Genomic DNA, 23,392 nt, shown 5'->3' with positions numbered 1-23,392 from the left:
ACAAAAAAAAAAAAAAAAAAAAAAAAAAAAAAAAAAGAAAAGAAAATATGCGCCAATTGTATTCTGAGAAAGGTAAGGAAAAACCATAGGCTTTGGTTATTCTGCCTAGCTGAGGAAGAGTTGACATTAATTGACAAGCATCTTCTTTTTTTTGGTACCGGGGATTGAACTGGGGTCCTTGCACTTGGAAGGCAGGCCACTGAACCGCTGAGCTAAATCCCCAGCCCCTCAGGAATCTTCTTGAACAGTAAAGTTAAGGTGATAGCATTTGCTTTTTTGGGTTGGTAAAATTCCTCTGTGATGATGTTGGGTGAGCTGCTAGATGGTGATCTGGGGAAATGGGCTCAAGAAGAGAAATACTGGGAAATAAAATAAAATGCCATGTTAGTTGTAGATAATTCACCTGAGAGGTTTTTGTCATTGTTGTTGTCTTTGTGTGTGTGTGTGTGTGTGTGTGTGTGTGTGTGTGTGTGTGGTACTTTTTGGTGTCACTGTAGGATTAAGTTTAGGCAAATGAACTATAATGTCAGACAGATGGTATATTCAAAAATCACAAGACAAGCAATAGTGGACTCTATTTGAAATTAAAATTACAGTTTGAGTGTGTTTATCTTTTTATTTCCCCTCTTTCTTCCAGCTAAGTAGAATGAACAAGTGAAATTCTTAGAATATGTTCATAATCCCCTCCCCTGCCCACACATGCACCAGAAAACAGACATCCTGTCCGAATCCATCAGAAAGTTGCTATTTGAGCTATATGGGTATTAGAAATTGCTTGGCTTTCACTAGAGTCACTCTTCTGAGAAGAGGAACCATAATGCGTATTAGTAGGTGAAAAAAGCTTTCTTGGGAAGGATCATGAAACCTGGGGAGACCATAAATTCTGGAATTGGATTCCAAAATGAAAATGCTGTGAAAGCTCAGAACACAGCTAAGTCTATGTGCGACCAAGTAAGTAAAGTTTTTGGTCCTGAATTACAAAGTACAATTGGTACATTGTCTGTTGGGCTCTATCACTTCCATCTCTGCCCACTTGTTGCTGTCTGAGTGTGACTCTGCACTTGATGGAAAATATAAAGTTTAATGAAATGGAAAATTTTGGCTGTATAAATTTTTAAAAGGAGTTCACTATAGCTTTAAAAAACGTTAGCATCTTTAATTTTAGTATTTAGTACAATGTTAGCATTTTGAACTGATCAAGACATCGCCATCAAATTAGTGTATTCACTCAGGCACAGCGTCTTACAGGCTGCACTGGTGGACACAGCTGTCTCTTGAGGCCAGAGGGAAAGTCCGGCTCTAGTTTATCTTGTGTTCACTCTGAAAGCCTAGAAATAATCCTGTATAAACATTAGCTTTCCAAATGAGCTCCTTCTTTCCTGATTTTGCAGACTTAAAACTGCCTGTGTCTTCACAATCTTTGTAGGCCACAGAAGTATATTTGTTAAAAGATTTAAAGCTCTCATCAGTGCATATCCACATTCGATCCACATTAGTGTTTTTGCCGAGCTCTGGGGGCTCTGGCGAGGCCTCCTGCAGTGCTGTTTTACCACGTTTCCTGAGAGAACTTTGTGCTGCTGTATTTGTATGTTTTTAATCTGTAAATCTTCAACATTCCCATGATGGTTTACTAGGCCTCTTGCCAGCACTAATACCATATGTGTAGATGCCACATCTCCCAAGAGAGAGCTGAACACTCCTGCTTCAATGGTGTGAACAAACCTCTGGGTGCTAAATTGGACTTGAGCTCGTACAATATTCTCCTGTGACCGATGTCCCAGAGTGGGGCTGAGGCCCTTTCTGTGTAGACACATTCAGCATTCTGCCTGCCCTGACAGTGGTGGTGTGACTCCATTGCATGATTATGGAAGATGACAATGTGTTTATTTTGCATGGGTTTAATTGAGTCAGAGTCCCTTTTGTTTTCCATTCCTATAGGATTATTGGACTTCTTAATGTTGATAATGTCAGGAGAGAAGCAGCCCTCATAGAAAGTGATGGAATTGCTTTGATGAAGAGTTGACAATTGTGGATGCGTCCTTGGAGACAGTAGAGAAAAATGTCACATATATTAATCTTAACCACATGATTCATTTTTCCACTGAGATTTTTCACAATTGTAATATGTTCATGTTTATAATGCTTTAAGAGGAGAAAGCCAGTAGGGAACTGGGAGTAGGACGGGGGTAGAACTAGACCGAGATAGTACCAAGTATTATTCAGGTAGTGTGGACTTGTCACACCTCCCACATTAGGGAGGAGGTTGGTGAAGGTGAGTGAGCATATTAAGGGGAAAGTGAGGTGCCCCTGTATTGGAGGCCCTACTTAGAAATAGGTGCTGTGGATGCTTGGGCAATCCTGAGGGAAGAGGAAGGTGGTAGGGAAAAGAGTCTCCAGAACAGATCCTGGTCTCATACTTATTACTCTTGAGCAAGACAATAGAACTCCTCCTCTTTCATTCAGCAAATCTTTTCAGATTGCTTACTGTATGGCAGCGAGTGTGCCCTGGGGACCCTGGCCTGTCATCATTAGTCACCTCTACATCTTTATTAAATGTTTGCATCAGTCCATGTGTACCAGGTGCTCAAGGGAGTTACCTGGGATCAGCAGCAGCCTCCCTGAATTCTGTGAAAAGACAAGATGCGTATGCTTCTTCTGGTACAGTGTTCCTTGTTTGGAAATGAGCACCTTCACATTATTATGCAAATACAAGGTAGTACAAAATGTATAAATTACAATAGCTGCAATTACTCACAGAAAAATTTGTTAATACTTATGTTATTGTGTTCACAACAGATTATAGCTTGCTACTTTCTGTTCTAATATACTTTACCCACTTAAGTTTTAAAATAAAAATGAAACACTGGTGTATCACCATTTTGCAAGGAAGATATATATGTTTCTTGTATTGCATCAGACAGGTTAATATGGGAACTTTATTAACATGATGAAATTAACAGAAGTAGAGCAATATCTTCCAAACCAGTTGTTACCAGTAGATAAAGGCTGATGTGGTAATTGCTAACTGAATGTCAGATTGGGGTATTACTGAACTATAATCATTCACTGTGGGATGATCAGAGCTCCAATACTGTGATGATAAAAGAGCCACATCCACACTGGCTTTAATTAGCTAAAGAGGTGTCCTGGGTAGTTTCAAAATGCCCATCTTATCAATATTGTTATTTATAAATAATTTATAATATTATTACAGGATCTGCTAATGTTTCTGTCTTTAAAGGTCTGTCATTTCCATTATGAATCCTATTGTTGAAAGATTTACAGACATGGCTTAAATATTTATTTTAAACCTCTCTGTTTATCTGTCTCTCTTTCTCTCTCTCTCTCTCTATCTCTGTGTCTGTCTCTCTCTCTCCATCAATTTCTCTGTGTGTATAGATGTACTTTGAAAATTTCCCAAGGCCTTAAGACTCCAGGAGTTACTGTTTATGGTTGTATCATCAGTGGCCTTAGTTATTCATACGACAATGCCCAGGTTCAGTCCTACAAAAAAGTATGAGTTTGCTACTTAAAAAAAATAACTTCTCTCCCTTAATCATTGTTTGTGTTTGAAAGTAAGTTTTGTTTACCCTAATATCTGCTTAAACAGATCTGGTTAATATGCTTTCTGCCACTTAGTAATTATTTTCTTTCTGATATTAATGCTGTCTTAAGTTTTTAGAAGTATGTAACTTATAATCAGAAGTAGTTCTGATCTAAATTTCCATATTGGTCAATTCCTGAATAAGTGTAATTGTAAATATTTTTGGAGAAAAATATTTTGAAGAAAAATGTTTTTCAAAATGTTGCATCTTATATCACAACTACATTCCTGAAAAATCTGTTTGCCAAACAGTTGTATAGGTTAAATCATATTTTCTTGCCCCTGTATTTACATTATATAATTTCCTAGGTGTGCTTGAAGGACTATGGTGACTATAGCTACTTAGGAAGACCAGCATTACATTCATGCTTATATAATATTTGGATTTTTAGATCTAGTAAGTATAAATATCTCACACAGATCATGATGAACTTTCAGAGATGTTTGGTTTTAAACTTAAAGGAACCATATGAATTACTTATTCTTTATTTTTTTAGCACATTATTTAAATTAGCACATACTTTTTAATATATATTTGTGAGATACAGTGTGATATGTTAATTCACATATATAATGTATACTGTTCATGAATTGCCTTTTCTTCTTTATGGTTTACAAGGAAGAGACATGAGACTGAAAGAGTCAAGAATTTGTTAAGAATTATATTGTCCCAGGTTTCCCATTGCTGGGACAAACACATGAGGTAAAAGAGGTTTATTGTAGCTTATAGTTTCAGAGGCTTAGTGCATAGTAGGCTCGTCTCAAGGAAGAGACATCATGGCAGAAGGGCATGGTGAAAAAGTGTTGCTCAATTTTTGGAGGCTGAGAAGTAGAGATGCAGATAGCAGGGATTGAATATATTCCTCAAAGTCATGCCCTATGACCCGCTTGCTCCAACTAGGCACCACTTATGGTGAGGTTAGTGTTTTCACAATTCAATATTCTCTCCAAGAATCTCTTAATTTAGTCAAGTTGGCAGTTAAGATTAATCATTGCATGTCCACTATTTATATACTTGATATCTCATCATATCTCCTTAAACCATACTTAATCTCCAAATAAGCAGAATATGAATGTCACAATTCTGTCTGCCGTGATGCAACTATCCTGAATACACAAATCCTTTCCTGAAAAGGGAAATTAATACTTCAAGCATTGCTCAAAATTCCATGTTCCAAAAATTCCTTTGAGACTCAAGGCACACTCTCAGCTGTGAATTCTGTAAAATTCAAAAACTAAGTTACCTAATCTCAAGATACAATAGTATAAGATAATCATTATCATTCCAAGTAGAAGGATAGGGAGATGGAAAATAATCCTATCAAGCAAGCACAGCAGGGTGGATGTTTGGTCTTATAGCCCCATGTCCAGCTCTGGGGTCTATAGTAATGAGTTCCAAAGGCTTGACTGCTTCTCACCATGAGGCCTTGAAAGCCACCAGCTTCTCCTTTTTGGGCTGGTCCTGTTCCGGGCCTGTGACTTTCCAGACAGATGTCCCAGGTTCCTGGTATGTCCAACCTCTTGTCTCCATTGATACCTTAGACTCACACTCTTGGCTGCATACACCATTCTTTCATTAGTCCCTGGTAGATAACCCAATTCTGTAACACATTTTTGCCTGGCCTCCCAGGCCTTCCTTTGAAATCTGGGTGGAAGTGTCATTGGCCCTGTAATTCTTGCATTCTACATGCCAAAAAAACTAGCATCACATGGAAAATGCTAAGATCTACCATCAGCAGAAACTGTAACGAGGCTCTCTTAGAGTGTGGCTACAACAGCCTTTAAGTATCTGGATGGGTGACATGGTGAAATGAATCCCAGTCAGGCTATTTTGGATGTCTAGGAGCTCTCTTCACTAAAGGAATATTTATACTTTTATACCCTGGAGCCTGTGATAGGTAGGGGTCTTTCAGATTCCTGAGATGCCCTTAAAGCATCTTTCTTTTCGGCCTAGTAGTTTCTTTTTCATGATGCTTCAGTACCAATATCTTCTTTGGCTAAAATTGTATAAATGGTTCTTTGGAGACCCAAATTGAAGTTTTTCAAAGTTTTCTGCTCTGTTTTCCTCCAGATTCTCACTATAATTTGGCTAAAAGCAATACCCATGCCACAGTATGAACATTGGCCTGCCTTGAAATATTTCCTGTCAGATCAATTAGTCTACAACTTTTAACTTTAGCCATACTTTTAAACTTACAAAGTCTTAGGACTTGGAAAAAATACTTTTTCTCCCCCGCCCCAGTGTAACTTGCATGGCTACTCTAATTTTCAACAGAGTCCTTATTTCCATCTGAAACTATATGAGCCTAATCCTTATTATCTGCATTCCTATTATCATTCTGCTTTTCTGGTCTCTAACCATAATCATCCATCAGGCCTTGCTTATAGTGTTCTATGGCTTATCTAGTCCACATCTCCCAACTTTTTCAAAGTCTTCCCACAAACTAGTCCAAAAGCTTTTGAATTACATGGTCAGATATAATCTCCACTGTGTGGTGCCAATTTTCTGTATTGGTCAGATTTCTATTGCTGGGACAAAATATCTGACACTTATAACTTAAGGAAGGAGAGATATTTTGTGCCTCACACTTTCAAAGTTTTAGTTTGTTGTAAGCTGGCCCCATGACAAGTACACAAAGATAGAATTACATAGTGGAAGAAAGCTGCTCAATGCAGAGCAGGTTGAAAAGAGCCAAAAATGATGGGGCGAGGGAGCAGATATAGTTTTCAAGGCCAGGCTCCATAGCCCACTTCTTCCATCAAGGTTTTACCTCCTATTCAGCTATGACTTCATGAACGGGTTAACTCGTTGAGGAGGTTAGTGCCCTCATAATCCAGTCATCTCTCCAGAAGTCTCTTAAAATTGATGGTATAAGAGTCAAGTGTAACTATTTAGCAAGAAAATTTAAATGAGAAATTAGCCTAGCACAGTGATATTTTTTCCCTGCTGACTGCTAGCTTTGAATTATTATTAGTAGTTGAGGAGTTTTCTAGAGGCCTTTAAAATTCTGAAGACCATCAAAACCTTTTTCACCACACTACTAGCTTTCCTTGATAATGCCATGATAGTATGAAACCTCCTGGTTTCCTTCCTGATTCTCAGGTTAGAAAATAAGTCTTGCTGGTGATATTTTGACTTTTAATTTGTAGATTTTTCGTATAATTTTTTTTCACTTGAGAGAGGTTATAGAACATGAATCATTTATGTTTTGTAAAATAAATGCTGTATTAGAGAAATTCTGAGAACAAACCTGAGGACAGATATATGAGAAGGTATATATCATATTTATAACTATTGCAGTACTGGGATCCAGCTAACAGAAAGTTATGAAGCTTAATTTTCACTTTTGAAACAAGATAACTTTAATTACTAAGCATCAGCTTTATTTTCATTGGATTTAAAAAATCTGAGTATGATACACTTAAAACATTTTTAAGTATGTTTATGTTTCTGAATATCAGCTATTATAAAATGTTCTCTCATTAACTCTTATTTTCAGGTATTAGAAGCTGCTTTTTTTGACAAGTCACAGCAAACTTTTATTTTTAAAAAATCACGGTAGAGTTTTGTAGAAGGTGTGACACAGGGCCAGAAACAGCATTTACATTAGTGTGATACCAGCTGCTCTTAAAACAAGTTCAAAATGTGAAGGGTCTAATCACTGCAAAAATTTACTTCTCACTCTATAAATTTAAAAATAGACAACTATGGCTTATGAATGCTTTTCTTCTATGTTGTGAGCCAATCTGTTTCCATCTTGCAGTTGCATCACCTTTAACACGCAGCTTTCAACATCTCTACATTTCCACCACATGGAAAGACAGGGCAGGGAAGGCACACTTTACTTAACCACATTGGTCTACAACACACTCCTATGTCCTGTTGGAAAGAGCCAGTCACCTGTCCCTGTAGATTCAAGGATGTAATTTTGAACAGGTAGCTATTTCTCGAAGCAACTCTGTATTTTGGCAGTAGGATCATGAGTTTGACAGAGTTGGTTTCCTTTGCCATACAACTTACCGACAACTGACATTCAAGACATGATAGTTAAAAACTAGTACTGGAGGATAACCAGTTGGATAACTTTGTTTTGAAAGTGCATAAATCTGCATTCATTGATATGAAACCATTCATATGACACTGATTGGCAATGGCTTAGGGGCTCGGGGAAAGTTAACTCACATGAAAGTTCTAGACAACCTAATTATGTGACACAGCCCTTCAATCTAGTACTTTAAAAATATTTGTTCAGCAGTTATTTAGAATGTGTGATTAAAAAGCATTTAAAGAATGTCCATTAAAATCAAATAATAGCAAATGCTGGTGAGGCTTCAAGGAAAAAGGAACGCTTACACATTTTTTTGTGAAAATGTAAACTAGTAAGGCACTATTGGAAATCAGTATGAAGATTCCTAAAAAACTTAACAGAAATTCTGCTTGACCCAGTTATTTCCCTTCAATGTATTTTCCCAAAAGAGTTAAAGATATCATACTACAGGGATATACACACACCCACGTTTATAGCAGTTCAATCATAACAGCTAAATCATGGAAGCAGGCTATGTGCCTATCAACAGATGAACAGATAAATAGAATGTGATATTTATACACAATGGAATATTACTCTGATATAAAGAAAATAAACCTGACTCATTTGTAGGAAAATGGGTGCCCATGAGACCATAATGTTAAGTGAAATAAATCAGACACAGAAGTTTAAAACTTGAGAAATCCAAAATATAAATACAAATAAAATGAAATATAGACAATAGGAAGTTGGGAGATAGATGTTTCTTAAATAGGGAGGGGGTAAGTAATGGAGGGGAGGGGAAGGGAGGTGAAAAAAAAAGGAATTAAGATGTGTTATTCACATTATCAACTCCCCACAAGGAAAGTAAACATTACTGAAAACATATACTAATCATAACTTTAAAAAGATAAAATAAAGAGGATATTTGAGTCTATGTAAAAAAATGTAACTATGTTAAAATATGGGGCCTACTATATTAAATTTCCAAAGTGGTTTATTAGAAGACACACACACACATGCATATTATGTTGCAAGACATATACCTATGTTAGTATATAAGATTTCACATATATACTTTTATATATTATATAATAAAGTAAATTAAATAATTAAAGGACTTTCTCCAAGATCAAAATTTGCTTATAGAATTTGAACCGGTGTGCCTGCCAGTTTACTTGCCTCTCAGTGGGATGACCTCTCAGGTTTCAGAGATGGTGTTTTTTTCTAGGATAAGGTACAATTTACATCAGGGAAACCTCAGAGATAATGGGGCCAAAGGAGCTGAGAAATTACCTTGCCACTTAAGTGCGCTATCAATTTGAGGGCAAGTGTTTCCATTCCAATTTAGTAGTTACTATAAAAAGATGTTGAAAATCCAGAATAACTGGTATTGTATTTCCCATTTATCCCAATGATATGTTAGTGACAGAGGTGGCCAACACTTATCCCTGTTTGTCACTTTGTCACTTTTTGCCAGATTATTCCACAGGTTTGCAACTTGACAGGATTTATTTATGGCCTCTGGGGAAGTATATTACTTCCTGTACTGACAGAGCTAATCAATGCCTGAGAGAACTATGATTCTCTTTCTACACAGCAAAGTGATGCCTGGAGGACTTTTTGAGGTTATTGTTTCCTTGAAATTATGGAGTGCCTGAAGTTAGGCTATGTTGGTCAGCTACATCTTATGAAGCAGTATTCCTCAACTCTACTTGCACATTGGAATCACTGTGGAGGACCTTGTACAAAGTACTGTTGATTTCCCTTTACCCAAACCCTAGCTTATCTGCTTATTTTGGATTGAGATCCAGGGAATGATAGCTTTTAATAGCTCTCCAGGGAATTCTAGATCCCTTTTAAAAAGGATCTCCCTTTAAAAAATCTCCCCAGGGAACAAAGGGCAAGAATCAGCAATCAAATGTGATAGCCCTTACTGTAGTATTGTTTAATGAGAAGAGATTCTTTTATCAGAAATTACTCATGATTTGCCAGCCTAGTAGTCCTCATGAAGGAAGAGCTGGGCATAGTTTTACTGCTCACAGTGTCAACAGGATGGCCAAATGTTATCACTCAAATGTTCTGCTCTCGCCTCTGGGGGCTCTCACAATTCCCAACTTGAAACTACGCTACAAAACCACTGTGATAAAAACAGCATGGTACTGGCAAAGAAACATACCCGAGGATCAGTGGAATAGATTAGAAGATGCAGAAATAACTCCAGACATACTCGGCTACCTCGTCTTTGACAAAGGAGCCAACCATCCTCACTGGAGGAAAGACAGACTCTTTAATAAATGATGTTGGAAAAACTGGATTTAACCTGCCAAAGATTAAAACTAGACCCATATCTTTCATTCACCATGTGCTAAACTAAAATTGAAGTGTATTAAAGACCTAAATATTAAAACAGAAACACTAAACCTGTTGGAAGATAAGTTAGGTAGAACTCTTGAAGACATTTGCATAGGAAAAGACTTTATGAAAAAATTCTCAGTAGCATGGGAACTAGCACAAAGAATCAACAACTGGGATCTCATCTTATTAAAAATCTTCTGCACAGCAAGAGAAACCACCAACAAAGCTAAGAGAGAACCTACAATGTGGGAAAAAAATTTCACCAGCTGTTCCTCAGACAGAGGTCTACTATCTAAAATATATAAAGAACTCAAAAAAATCAGGCCCCCCAAATATAAAGACCTAATCCAAAAATGGGCATCTGAAATGAACAGACATTTCTCAGACAAAGAAGTAAAAGCAGCAAATAAATATATGAAACAATGTTCAACATCACTGGTCATTCAAGACATACAGATGAAAACAACACTGATATTCTACTTCAGAAAGCCAGAAAGCATGGCTGCTATCAAGAAATCAACCAACAACAAATGATGACAGGGTTGTGGGGAGAAAGAAACCCTTCTTCATTTTTGATGGGAGTGCAGACTGGTGCATCCCTACAGAAATCAATATGGAGACATTTTGAATAACTAGGATTAAAGTCTCATTTGACCCAGTCATCCCTCTGCTGGGTATCTTTCCAAAAGAATTAGAAGAACCATACCACAGTGATATTTGCTCACCCATGATTATAATGGCACAGTTTGTAATATATAAAATTTGGAAACAGACCAACTGCGCATCAACTGAATACTGGATAAAGAAGATATGCTTTTGTTTTTGGTAAATAAAATGTAATTCTACTCAATCATAAAGAATGAGAAACTGACCGGGTGTGGTGGTGCATGCCTGTAACCCCAGCACTCGGGAGGCTGAGGCAGGAGGATTGCTGTGAGTTTGAGACCAGCCTGGGCTACATAGTGAGTTCCAGGTCAGTCTCAACTACATAGTGAGACCCTGTCTCAAAATCCACCCCCCCAAAAAAAGAGATACTGGAGACATTTCATAGCTAAGTGTATGCACATTGAGGACATTCTCTTAAGTGAAAGTAATATGACACACATATGTAAATATTCTATAGTTTTTCTGACATGATAAACTGAAAGTTTAAATAATGATTAAAATGTGTAATTGAAATTGTTTAATAGGAAGAAAATGTCCAACGTTATTGGGGAAGTGGAAGAGTTGTGGAAAGGTAAGAAGGGAAAAGAAAAAATAAGAGAAAAAAAACCAGATACAAAGTCTTTGTAAATAGTGTAGGGTGGAGGGAGTGGAGGGAGGCTAAGGGAATGGAGAAAAATAAGAATCAAAATATGTCATGTAAAGGTACAAGATCCCAGTGGTGAATGTAACTGTATTGTATGCCTAAAATATACCAATAAAAATATATTTAAAAAATTTTGAGAATAAGAGGAAAAGAAAAAAATTAAAAAATATAAAATAAAAATGGCGGGCCTCCTTTAGGGTATGTCTCTGCTTCACAATAGACAATGTGGGCATCAGTGTGCAGAATTAAATCAATTAGTCTCTGCAAGGGAGCAGCATTAACTTGAGATTCAGGCTGATTTCTTCTGCCTTCAAGGCCCAAGTTGAGCTCCCTGAGTTCCTATAGGGTTGAACACTACAAGTTCCTATTGCAGGTTCTAGCTGCCCTTCCTCTGAAGATAGTCCAGGTTGTGATGGGAGGTGGTGATCCCTCCAACTTACCAAATATTGTGGGCTAGCGTGCCTTTATTTCGGAGACTGTGTCCCTTTTGGCTTCAGTTTTCATCAAGGAGCCTGAGAGAGGCCTTCTTTCTTTTGTTCACTTCTGCTCTATCTTCTGGAGCTCAGGACAATGGCCTTTATGACACCCTATGCGTCTATGGTATGGATCCAGTTACCAGAGCAGCCAGAAGGCTAGAGGCAGCAGGGGATGGGGCAGTGGGGTGGTATTACAGGCACCCACGTGGCTCTACTCATGATGCTGGGAGGCTTGGGATGGTGGGGGTGGGGTAGCAGTTCAGCTCCATGTGGCTCCGATTCTCACCAGTCCACTAGCACTGCTTGGAGGCCAACGAGTTATTTTTTAGGGAGCAATTTGTTATAAAGTGAGGCCATGTAAGGCACCTGTCTCCTTCTGTATTCACTTGGTTCCCTTTCTGCTTATTTATCATATAGCCAAGGGGGCCCACAGCAGAGGTCAAATATAGGGTTGTCTAAGCTTGGAATTTCAGCCTTCAAAATTGTGAGCTAAGTAAACCACTTTTCTTTGTGAATTCTCAGTCTCAGGTATTTTGTTGTAGCAATGAAAAGCAGTCTAATACAGAAACTTGGTACTGAAAAGTTACCTTATTGCTATAGCTCTGTATATATGGAAATATACCTGGCTTTGGAAATGGGTAATGGGCAGAGGTTGGAAAAGTTTAGAGGAGAAGGCAAGCAATCACTTGCATTCTGGGTGATTCTAGTAAAGGTTCACAAGATAAACACTAGGGTATTAGCCACAAGTGGAAATGAGTATCCTACTGGAAAATGAAGTAAAGCCACTCTAACATCATTGTAAAAAACTTACTTGCAATATGTGCATACCTTAGAGACATCTGAGAAAGATGAAGTAGGTAAATATGGCTGAACAAATTTCTAAACAACAAAGCATTTGGACTGCTGGGTAGTTAGCACTGGATACTTTTAGTGAGATTAGAGTAAAATTCAGCATCAAAAAAAAAAAAAAAGAAAAGAAACAGCAGAAAGATTTGGAAAAATTACAGCCTGCATATATTTGTAAGGTCAATTTGGGACAAAATAGTATGGCCACATAACTAAGTAAAAGAGAGCCACGAGCTAAAGACTGTAGGAATGACAATAGGAAAAAGGCTTCAAGGGCATTTCACAATTGTTTTTGAGGCCACTTCTCCCATCACAGGCCCAAAGGACCCTTAGGGCAGACTTGTTTTATGATCCCAGGACATGTTCTGCAGACTCACTGCCCGTTGTGATCTCTGGAGTCTGCTGTTCAGAGAAATCCTTTAAAGCTACTGCAGGCATGGTTCAAGCAGGCCCAGGAATGGCTCATAGCATTGATAAAGGGAGGAAATGGCAGACAGTAATGGTTATATGGTGCTGGTTCATCAGGTGTGCAGAATATGAGAGCTATGGGATCACGGTAGTTTGCACAGAGATGTCAAAGTAAAGCTAGGAAGCCAGGGAGACGTTTGCCACAGCAGTGGAATCGACAATGCCTGGTAGAGACATGAAAATATAGCTACAGATAGGATCCCATAATAGAACCACTATCAACATTCAAAACCAGCATAAAAGTGCAGTTGTGTGGGCTGAAATCAAAACATTAATGAGGGAAGGGCTATCTGAGGTCTTGGGCGCTTACCCTACTGTAGTGTGCACAGATTGCCAGAGTTGGAGCTCTAAGATTTAATGTATGTCCAGGTAGGCTTCAATTTTTCTTTGTACCACTTAGTCCTTCCTATTTCCCCATTTCTCCCTTTTAAAATAAGAATGTTTCTTCTATTCCCATCCCACCATAGTATCTTAGAAATAGATAACTTGTTTTTGACTTTACAGGCTTATGGTTAGATAAGAAAGTTACCTTGAGTCTCAGATTATACTCTGTGGACTTTTGAGCAGTGCTGGAGTGAGTTAAGATTTGAGAACTAGTGGAGATGGAATGGTTGCACATGGTAGGAAGGACGGGGGGAAGATTCTCTATGGTTTTCCTCCAGAGGTTTGTATGGGGGACTTGGTCCCCACTGTAGTGGTATTAAGGAGGGTAGAACCTTTAAGAGGTAGGACTTCATGGGAGGTGGTTAGGTAAGTGGGGACACAGCCCTCAGAAGTGTTTAATATTTATTTCACAGAATGAATTAACTTTTAGGAGAGAGGATTATTATAAAGCAAGACTACTCCATAAAACATGGCTTCCTGATGCACATGGCTGGTTCTCTTTCTGCTTATCTGCCAATGTGACCCAGGGAACCTCACTAGAAGCCAAAGAGATGAAGCTGCCTAAACATTATTTTTAGCTTTCAAAACTGTGAGATAATATACATCTTTTCCTTATAAGCATCCAGTCTCAGATTTTTTGCTATAGTTAGAGAGAATAGACTAATACACTCAATTTTATCCTTCTTTATTTTGAGTGCCCCTATTACTATTTCTCACTCAATAATTTATGGAACCATGACAGCTACAATGTGCATACCTCTTTTGTTGGATCTAATGTTATTTACTGCTTTAAAAAATTCTTAGTTTTGACTTGACTTGGGCTTAATTCAGAATGCTCAGGTTGGCATCCACAAAGCCACCCAGAGACACAGTTGTGGTTTTGCTCTGTGGTTCTCTTTGGTCTGTAGCAGTAGCAGGTGCATAGAGATATAAGTCACACAATGTGCTTCTTGGAGAAACTGTGTTTGTCTTTCTCCGCACTAATTTGGACAATATAACCTTTGCATTCTTACCCAGAGTGTCAGCAACAAGTTCTGTGGCCATGTGCTTCTCATAAAAAGCACACAGTTGTGTTCATTATTCACATCAATGAGTTTCTGGCAGCCAATGGCTGGGAAGGAGATATTCAACTTCATGTTGATGCAGCTGTTTGCCTACCAGGCACCATGAAAAATAGCTGCATAGCTCATAATTTGTGTCTTCTGTATGTGTAACAAATATTAACTTATATAGTCTTCATAATAACTTTATTTCTCCTTTTTAAAGAGGAGGAAATTGAACACAGGGAAGATAAGTAACATCTAAGGTCATGCAAAAAAATGCACTAAGAAGAAATACTAAGAGCAAATATAAAAAGTTAGTGGTTATTTCTGGACTTTAGACTATGGATAGCTTCTATGTGCTCTGTATATTTTCTAAAATGAATATATATATCACACTTATTATCAGAATAATATAAAAATATTGAAAGAAACTAAGGCAGATATTTCCTAGGAAACCTGTAGTAAGGGTGTGACAGAACAGAAGGGAAGAGTTGTAATTTATAAAATCCTCTCTCTGATCTGGATTGTGGAAGCTACTGAGCATGTGAGGAAATAAAGAACCCCAGGTATGAACTCAGTGACTATTGGAACTAGAAATCTAGGGAGGGAACGATACTGAACAATCTGATTTCCTTAATATAATAAAGTAAATTTAATTATTGTTGTGGGTAGGCAGTTGGACAAGTGGGTTTCATCACAGTGTGTCCCAGAGACATTCGATGGAGCAGAACTGAGTTCTCTGCATCTAAGACAAAGAGGAGTCTAGCTATAAAATACTGCTCTGACTTTTCTTTAATGAAAGTACAATGCAGGGAAGGAATTCATGTCTTTCATGTATAAGAGGGCTGGAGAAACGGCTATAAGTTTTCAAAATAGTCCATTATTAACAATCTGCTCCAAATTGATTAGCACACACAGTTCAGATAATTCTTAAACAAGCTGGACAATAGTTGAAGTAATTATTTGGGGTAAATTTTGGCCATTATAAAGTATATTGTTTTATTATAGCAAAAGAGATTTTTTTTCTTAATTTCTCTCCTCACTCCACCTCTTCTCAAACCAAGCTCTTAGCTAGAGTTCTGGAACAATGATATTTGGAGGTTTCCATCTCCATGTTGTCAAGAATGAATGCAGTCATGTGAATGCAGCAAGGCAGGACACACCTTTAATATCCTTTAATGACCAATAATGAATTCTTTATAGTTAATCTGCTGTTCTCATGAAAATAATCTAGATGGTTAAAAAAATCAATCATTAATGAGCAGTAAATGACAGCTCCCCAACAACACAGCTGTATTTTTGTAAAAGTGATTAAACATTGTCTGCATTCATAATTGCATGGTTAATAAGAATGTTAAGCACCAAGTCAAGCATTGTTGCTAATGATGACAGATTACGATGCTACAAATGCTTTGTAGTTATGGGACTAAATTTTCAAAGGCAGTCCTCGGAACGGATTGCACATAGACCCTCTAAATATTCAATTTTCATGGACCATTACCAGGTCTATGTGTGGCATTTGGGAGCTTTGCAGTTGAGACTTTTGAAAATCTGATCCATTACAACACAAAGCATCTGTAATCAACACTAAGTGATCTTCTTCTACCCAACCCTCATGAAAGGTATAAGCACTCTGCGTGTGGTTTGATGGAACCCAAAGCCCACTTGATGAAGAGTCTTAGGCCTAAAAGAAAGGTAGATATAGTCTCCAAGGATGTGATTCCACTTTAGAAGTGGGTATAAACATCAGTCTTGCAAGCAGATGGGTAGGTGGGCCATTCAATCATAAGGCGTTTTGGGAAAGTCTCATCTCTGAGCTTCTGTCATCGGTTTTTGTTGTTTTGTTTTAACTTTGTTATTTTGGCCATACATGTACTCACTGAGCTTTGGGTATTGCTGACTTATTCACAGGCCTATTTAAAATCTGAAATGGTACAGTGGCCCTCTCTGCTGAGGTATAAATTGTAGTCCTCACAGAGCTATGGGAAGAGTGAGTTACTTTGTGATTAAGCAAGCTCTGTCTGCTATTAACTTTGTCTGTATTCTGATCAAGTATAAACCAATGCATACATAATACCATGCATAGTCATAATTTATGAAGAAGCTACGTGCTAAAAGGAAATCTATTAGTATGTGTGTTCTTGGAAATATCTTCTGTATGTCTGTGATGTCTAATAGATTGTTTGGTGGCTTTAGGTAATATGTATTATACTTTCCATGGTTATCTTATTTTGAGATAATTCCTTGGTCTAGAGAACAAGGAAAATATACATTATTTCTTCAGCTTCCTGATAGCACCTCTCTCAGTGCTATTTTCTCCCTTTCCCTTTCCTGTTGGATAGTCCAGCCCTCGTCTAAGCAAAGGTTGTGGCCTCTCATAGTCTATATGACAGTCTGGCATAGGGTGAAGAGGATGCCTGTAAGATGCCAGGGTTTGAAATGCCACTCTGTTGCCCACTGGTGACATTGTGTATCTTTTAGAGCTTCTCTTTTCCTCATCAGTAAATAGGAATAATGTTAATAGAAATTTGTTAGAGTTATTGTGATAATTCAGTGAAATAAGCATATCACATTCTTTTTGGAGTGGCTAGAATGTTCTATGTGCTAAATGAACATTAGTTATTCATGTCTTTATCACTATTAGTATCACAGACCATAAGAAAGTAAGTACTGAGGGTGAGGTCAAGATCTTCTTAGCCGGGCTGGGTCATTCTCCCTAGAAATAAGAGGCAATGAGGCACTCCCCTGAGGGCACATGTTAAGTGACTGTAACTGACAATCAGTTAGCTACTTAAATCTTTTGGGAAGAACTGTGTTCCTCTTACCTCTGGAAAGTACATCCATATTGTAGAGGGAGGGAAGAGGGGACATTGCTGAGTACAGCAATTGTCACAGTTAGAAGGTCCCATGCCCTTAGTCCTAGCATCAGAAATCACACCGGAGGTGGCTGTAGGGCCACCTTCACCAGTGGGGTTGAAATGTTGATGGGGAGGGCAGAGCTTTTTGGAGCCTAACACGACAACAAGAGAGATCTGAGATGATGCTTGCTGTGGCTTCTGCCAGAGACTTCTGCTTTCTTAAGGAGCCCTCCCACTTTCCATCTCAAGATTCTTATGCATGTGTCTGTGAACAGGGGAATGTTTGATGCAATTTAATATCCTACAGGGTCTCATACTGCCCCCCCACCAAGTTCTTTGTCCTCTAATGATTTAAGGCCCTCATCACAAGGACAATCAAAAAATATGCACCAAGTGAAGTTGAATCACAAAAGAAGCTTTTATTTTTGACTCAGCTTCCCTCTCGGCCACCCCAGTGCCCTTTGGATTCTTCATCATGACAACAACAATTTCAAAAGGGAACCAAGAATTAAAGCTGAAGGCAGAGATGCATGGCTTTTTGAAATTTTAGAAATTCACATGAATGTTCAGCACTTTTAAATCATTAAAAAAATGAAGTGGTGAGGAGATGTGTATGACTGGGGATTTAACAAAGAGCTTCAGATTATAATATTAATATGTCTTTAATGCCCAGTCTTTATTTTGTAAATGAGGATCATGTTGATATTACCCATTTCTTGTTTGTGGATAAAGAGTAATAGTTGCTAAATTATTGTGAAATATTTTGGAATGCAAGTTAAAGCAGTCAATTACCTGGAAGAGATGGGAAACAAATGAAAATTGAAATATGTTGCATGTAAAAATAGTGAGCTGAGTGGATTTTTTGAAAAGGAAATAGTTCGGGTAAGAGTTTAAGTGACATGACATAGTTGGATATACTTGCTTACAATAAAGGCTATGTTGCATTTCTAAAAATAGAGTTCTGTATGTATTTTATTGTAGGAGAAAAAATATAAAGTATTTGAGAATTAGATTTTCTTGGATTTCTAGAAGAAAGCAATATTATAAATGAGTGAAAATCTATAATGGTAGGGAAGCAAAAATTTAGTAGAAGAGTGTGTGCTGTCTTACCACTGGTATTTGAAATTAAAGAATGCTAGAAACACTGGTTAATGAGTGAATGAGCATATGGATATACAGTTTATGCTCACGTCTTAATATCCATATATATTTCTATATAAGTAAAGAGGAAACATTATAAAGAAAGCCTATATCATATCCAGGCATAGCAAGCAGGCACCTAGAAGCTATTGGCATTTGGGACTGCTAACAGCCCCATTACTGAGGCTGTGCTGAGGAGTGTTTGTGTCCCTCACTGCCAGTGTATTTGGTTACTAACGGAGTGATTGCTGATGTTAATGGAATGGCCACTATTTTTCACTGAGGGAGAGAATAATATTAGAACCCCATACAAAAATGGGGATTTATTTATTTATTTTTTATTTGTTTATTTTTGGTACTGGGGATCAAGCTCAGGACCTTGCAATTGCGAACTACTGAACTAAAACCCCAGCCCAGGGGTTTTATTCTTTAGTAGAGATTACAAAGCAAAGAATAGAAACTCTAGAGTTGGATAGGGCTTGGATTTAAATTTTGGCTTCACTTATTACTGTCTGTTAGGCTTTGGACCACTTATCATTCTTTTATAAAATGGATCTAATGTCATTACCTTTTTAGTGTCCTCACTAATATTAAGGGAAATGAGAGCTATGAAGTTCTTCAGAAAGTGCTAGAAAATTAGTGGAAGTTCAATACTTGTTACTTCTGATTTTTATGGAACTTACAGTTGGTGCTTATAAATATTTGATATTCATCTACTCAAATACTGTTAAAGCTGTTCCAGGTGAAGCTGAAAACTTCATGTTTTCATGTGTACATGAATTATATGTCTTCATATAGAATGATTACTGGATGAAAATGTGGAAAATAATTATAATAGGAATAAAAGAGGAAAATATTACTGGAAAGAGAAAACTATAAAGCATTTTTCAATTTCAAAAACTTCCTGTAGTGGGCAGAATGACTCCCCCCAAAAGTCCACATCCCTGCAATCTTTGAATATGTTACCTAGTAAATAAAAAAAAAAATCTTTGCATATGCAATAAAGTTAAAATCCTTGAAGTAAGATTATCCTAGATTATCATGTGGGCTGAGTCTAATTATGTGAGCTCTTTATTTGAGACCCTTTCAGACTGTGAGTCTCTGTTTTCCAGAGAGAGAGAGAGATACGATGATGGAAAAAATGATCAAAGAGATGATCAAACAAATAAACAAATAAAGCCCAAACAAATAAACATGGCACCTAGAAGGTCCACCATTAGTGCTTTTCTGTAGTTACTTCATTTTAAGAAAATGCCTTTGGAAAGAACTTGGGAAAAATGGTAGTTTCCCTAATTATCACTAACATAGAATTTAAAAGGCAACCATAAAAATCACATTATCCAATTCTTTAATTATATAGACAAATACGTTCAGAAGCATTAAATGACTTATTTCATGGTTTCTGGTTGGGTGTATATGTGCATCTACATGGAGAATTACCAAACTTATGGAAATTTATAAAATTAACTAATTATTAGATAGAGAACATAGAAAACTTTCCAAGTGTACTAGGCACTTTTCCATCGCTGGATACCTGGGTGGAAGCTACTGTGACTCCACAATTCTTACATTCTGCATCCTGAAAAACCCGCACCATATGGATGATGCCAAGGTCTTCCAGCAGCCTGATGAATAGGCTTCCTTCCTTAGATCGTGACTACAGTGTCCTCTGAGTACCTGGAAAGCTGAACTTTGGGGAGCACTCCCTTAGGTGGCCCTGGGCTGTCAAAGCAAAGTCTTTCCAATTTGTTTACCATTTTACACCCTTGAGCCGTGAAGGATGAGGTCTGGCTGGTTTGTCAGATGTTCTCAGGTAATCTTTTATGCTGTGCTGATGCAAAATTCATGGCTACTTTTTAATGGTAATCTCTTCAGCAGCCATGTTTTCCCAAACCCAACTACATTCACTTCATTTCTGGTGAGACTTCAAACTTTTCCAATCTTTAATCTTTGTTTTTTCTACTGAAGATCTAGTTTTCACTGCAAATCTGGCTGAAAGCAGCCATTAGTACCAATGTCTGAGCCTGAATATTGGGCTACTTTGAAATTTCTCTACCAGATCAGTTAGTTTGCCACTTCTGGACCACGTGGTCCAGTACAGCATCGGCAACAGTTCCATTTTTGATACCAGTTTTCTGTACTAGTCACTTTCACATCACTGGGGCAAAATACCTGATACCCACAACTTAACAGGAGGGGTTATTTGCTCACATGTCCAGTGGGTTCATTCTATGGTTTGTTGGCTCCAAGGCAGAAATGGCATGGTAGATGGGCATGACTAAGGAAAAGTGCTCAACTCACAACATCCAGGAAGCAGAGTGAGAGAAAGGAGGACCCATGAACAATTATACATCCTTCCAGGTCACATCCCCAATGACCTGGCTCATCTGAGCATCCCCAGCCCCAAACACATGACACAGTACCTCTTACAACTCATACAAATTAATGTTGCCCTTCTTTTTACACTTGATATTAGCCAAAAGGCCGAGAAGTGATTGCCCTTCTTTTTATGAAATAAAATTATTTCCATGAACTCATGCATGTCTAACAAACTATAATCTTTTTGATAGACTGGATGTTATTAGCAAGAATTTAGGTAACCCTGAAGATAAAATATGCATAAGATGAAAACAACACTGAGATTCTACCTCACTCCAGAAGGAATGGTTGCTATGAAGAAATCAACCAGTAACAAATGCTGGCGGGGTTGTGTGGAGAAAGGAGCCCTTCTTCATTGTTGGTGAGAGTGCAGACTGGTGCAACTACTGTGGAAATCAATATAGAGATACTGCAGAGAACTAGGACTAGAGGTTCCATTTGACCCAGCTATTCCTCTGCTGGATATCTTTCCAGAAGAATTAAAAGAATCATACCACAGTGATATATGCGCAACCTTGTTTATAGTGGCAAAGAACACAGAGGAGCTGAAAATTGAAGAAATAGGATAATTAACACTCAACTTATTCAGGGTTGGAATTTTTTCTTTTTGACAATTGATGCTTTTATTTCTATTCTATCTGACTTCAAATTCCAACATATTCACCCATGGAAATGCATAGTTAAACTAGGTTGGAGTGTCTAAAAGTGCCATAATGCTAGGAAGGCAGATGTAGGGAGCTGTGATCTAGTGAATGTGGGAATACGGTATTTTAGAGAAAGTGTCTGAGCTTTGATTATGAGAAATAGGAAGAGAGAAAATTGAAGAAGGGATAGACTTCACCCTTGCATAATCAACAGGTGATTTCCATGCTCAAGGGTCATGTGATGGGGTGTGAACCAGTTTCTGTGTCCCTGTCTGAAAAACCTGTTATGTCGAGGTAATGAAAAGATGGTAAGTGACAGGAGTCTGGAGCAAAGAGCAAGGAGCAGGGGTGAAGGACTGGGAATAGGGACACAGACTTTGGAGAAGACGCAAGGGTGAGAGTAAGATCTGCTTTAGGCAACCCCAGGCTGTATGGACAGATTGTGCCTGGTTTTGTCTTTCCCGCCTGTCTTCCTTAATTGAGGTAGGGAGGAGAAACTGGAGATAGGAGAAAGAAACAAGAACTTGCCCAGATGAGGGGCTGGGAATGTTGATCAGTGGTGCAGCATCTGCCTGGCAAGTATGAGTCCCTGAGTTTGATTCCCAGTTAAGCAGCTGCTGTGCTTGAACCTGGAGTGACTAGGAAATTGGGAGGTGGAGAGGTGGAAGTGATTATCCAGGCTGGCTGCACTATGGGTGTGGAAGTGCCAAGGTGTTAAGAGAAGTTGAAGTTGATTTTGGAGTCAGTTACCTGGTGGTGGTTGCAGTGGTATTGGACAGATAATACACTGTGATTCCTTGTAGGTAAAGGCCTGGAAGATACATATGAAAGAAGAGAGAAGATTGTGGATGTGGGTAGATTAGACATGTGGAAGAGCTGTGGGAAAGCAACACATTGTTTGATTAGACCTGCAAGGATAGTTGGAGGATCATGACTATGATATCAGAGCTGTGGTGACACCAGTAGCTTTAAAGACCTTGAATTTTATGGACAATAATTTGGATCTACCATTGTTATAGCTTTGATTTGAAATGTCCCCAAAACTCATGTGCTAAAGGCTGGCTGCTAGCTAATAGGTATTTAGGGAAATGATTGATCATGAGGTCTCTAACTTCGTTGAGTGGATTAATCCATTGATGTGATAAAAATTTGATGGAATTATTGGGAGGTGATGGGGCCTGGTCGAGGAAAGTAGATTGGAGGTCATGATCCTGGGCTATATATGGTCCTCGTTTTCCTCTCTGGCTCCCCCACACCCCTGCCTTGCAGCTGCCCTGGGATGAGTTGATTTGCTCTACCGTGTTCTTCCTCCATGATATTCTTCCTTGGCAAAGGTGCACAGCAATGGAACACGCTGACATGGACTGAACCAACTGAAATCATGAATCAAAATAAACCTTTACTTCTTTGACTTTCCCAGGTATTTTGTCACACCAATTAAAAGCTAACCCAAACATGTGGGAGCATTGGAGTTTCCCAGGACTCTGAGAAGGAGGTATATGACTTACTGGGTTACCTTGCCCAGTATTTAAAGGATCATTCATATGGAGACCCTGAAAAGGTAGGGGAAATATGGTTTGCCCCAACCAGAAGTCCCTGATGCCCATAATGCCGGGCACTATTGCAGGTTTAATTAAGTAGTTTCACTTTTGCCTGAGCTGCCTGAGCACATTCAGGTGCTCTTTGACTGTCTGTCTCTCTTTTATCCTATCTAACTCAATAAACAATTGCAAGATCTGGCAATCAGGATGAAGCCAAGCATTCTAAATTTTAACTTATTTTTCCTTTTCCCCCAATAAAACAGTCTTTTAATGACTCCCCAAATGTAAAATACATTGAATTCTTTTCTCAGCAT

General features: G+C 38.2%; 2 long non-coding RNA genes across 2 annotated transcripts in view; one reads left to right on the top strand and one right to left on the bottom strand.

The window, feature by feature from the left end:
- Positions 1-11,835, bottom strand: part of LOC104872052 — a 26,734-nt gene extending 14,899 nt beyond the window's left edge. The window contains exon 1 of the long non-coding RNA XR_783033.1: positions 11,740-11,835. This is a non-coding gene — a long non-coding RNA (uncharacterized LOC104872052). The remainder of the gene's footprint in view (positions 1-11,739) is intronic.
- The window catches only part of LOC117285379, a 217,551-nt gene that overhangs the window by 179,974 nt on the left and 14,185 nt on the right, over positions 1-23,392 (top strand). The window lies entirely within an intron of this gene.

The sequence above is a fragment of the Fukomys damarensis genome, unplaced genomic scaffold (assembly GCF_012274545.1).
Source record: "Fukomys damarensis isolate Sample0158 unplaced genomic scaffold, DMR_v1.0_HiC HiC_scaffold_9, whole genome shotgun sequence".
Classification (NCBI taxonomy): domain Eukaryota; kingdom Metazoa; phylum Chordata; class Mammalia; order Rodentia; family Bathyergidae; genus Fukomys; species Fukomys damarensis.
This window is presented reverse-complemented; position numbering and strand designations above follow the sequence as displayed.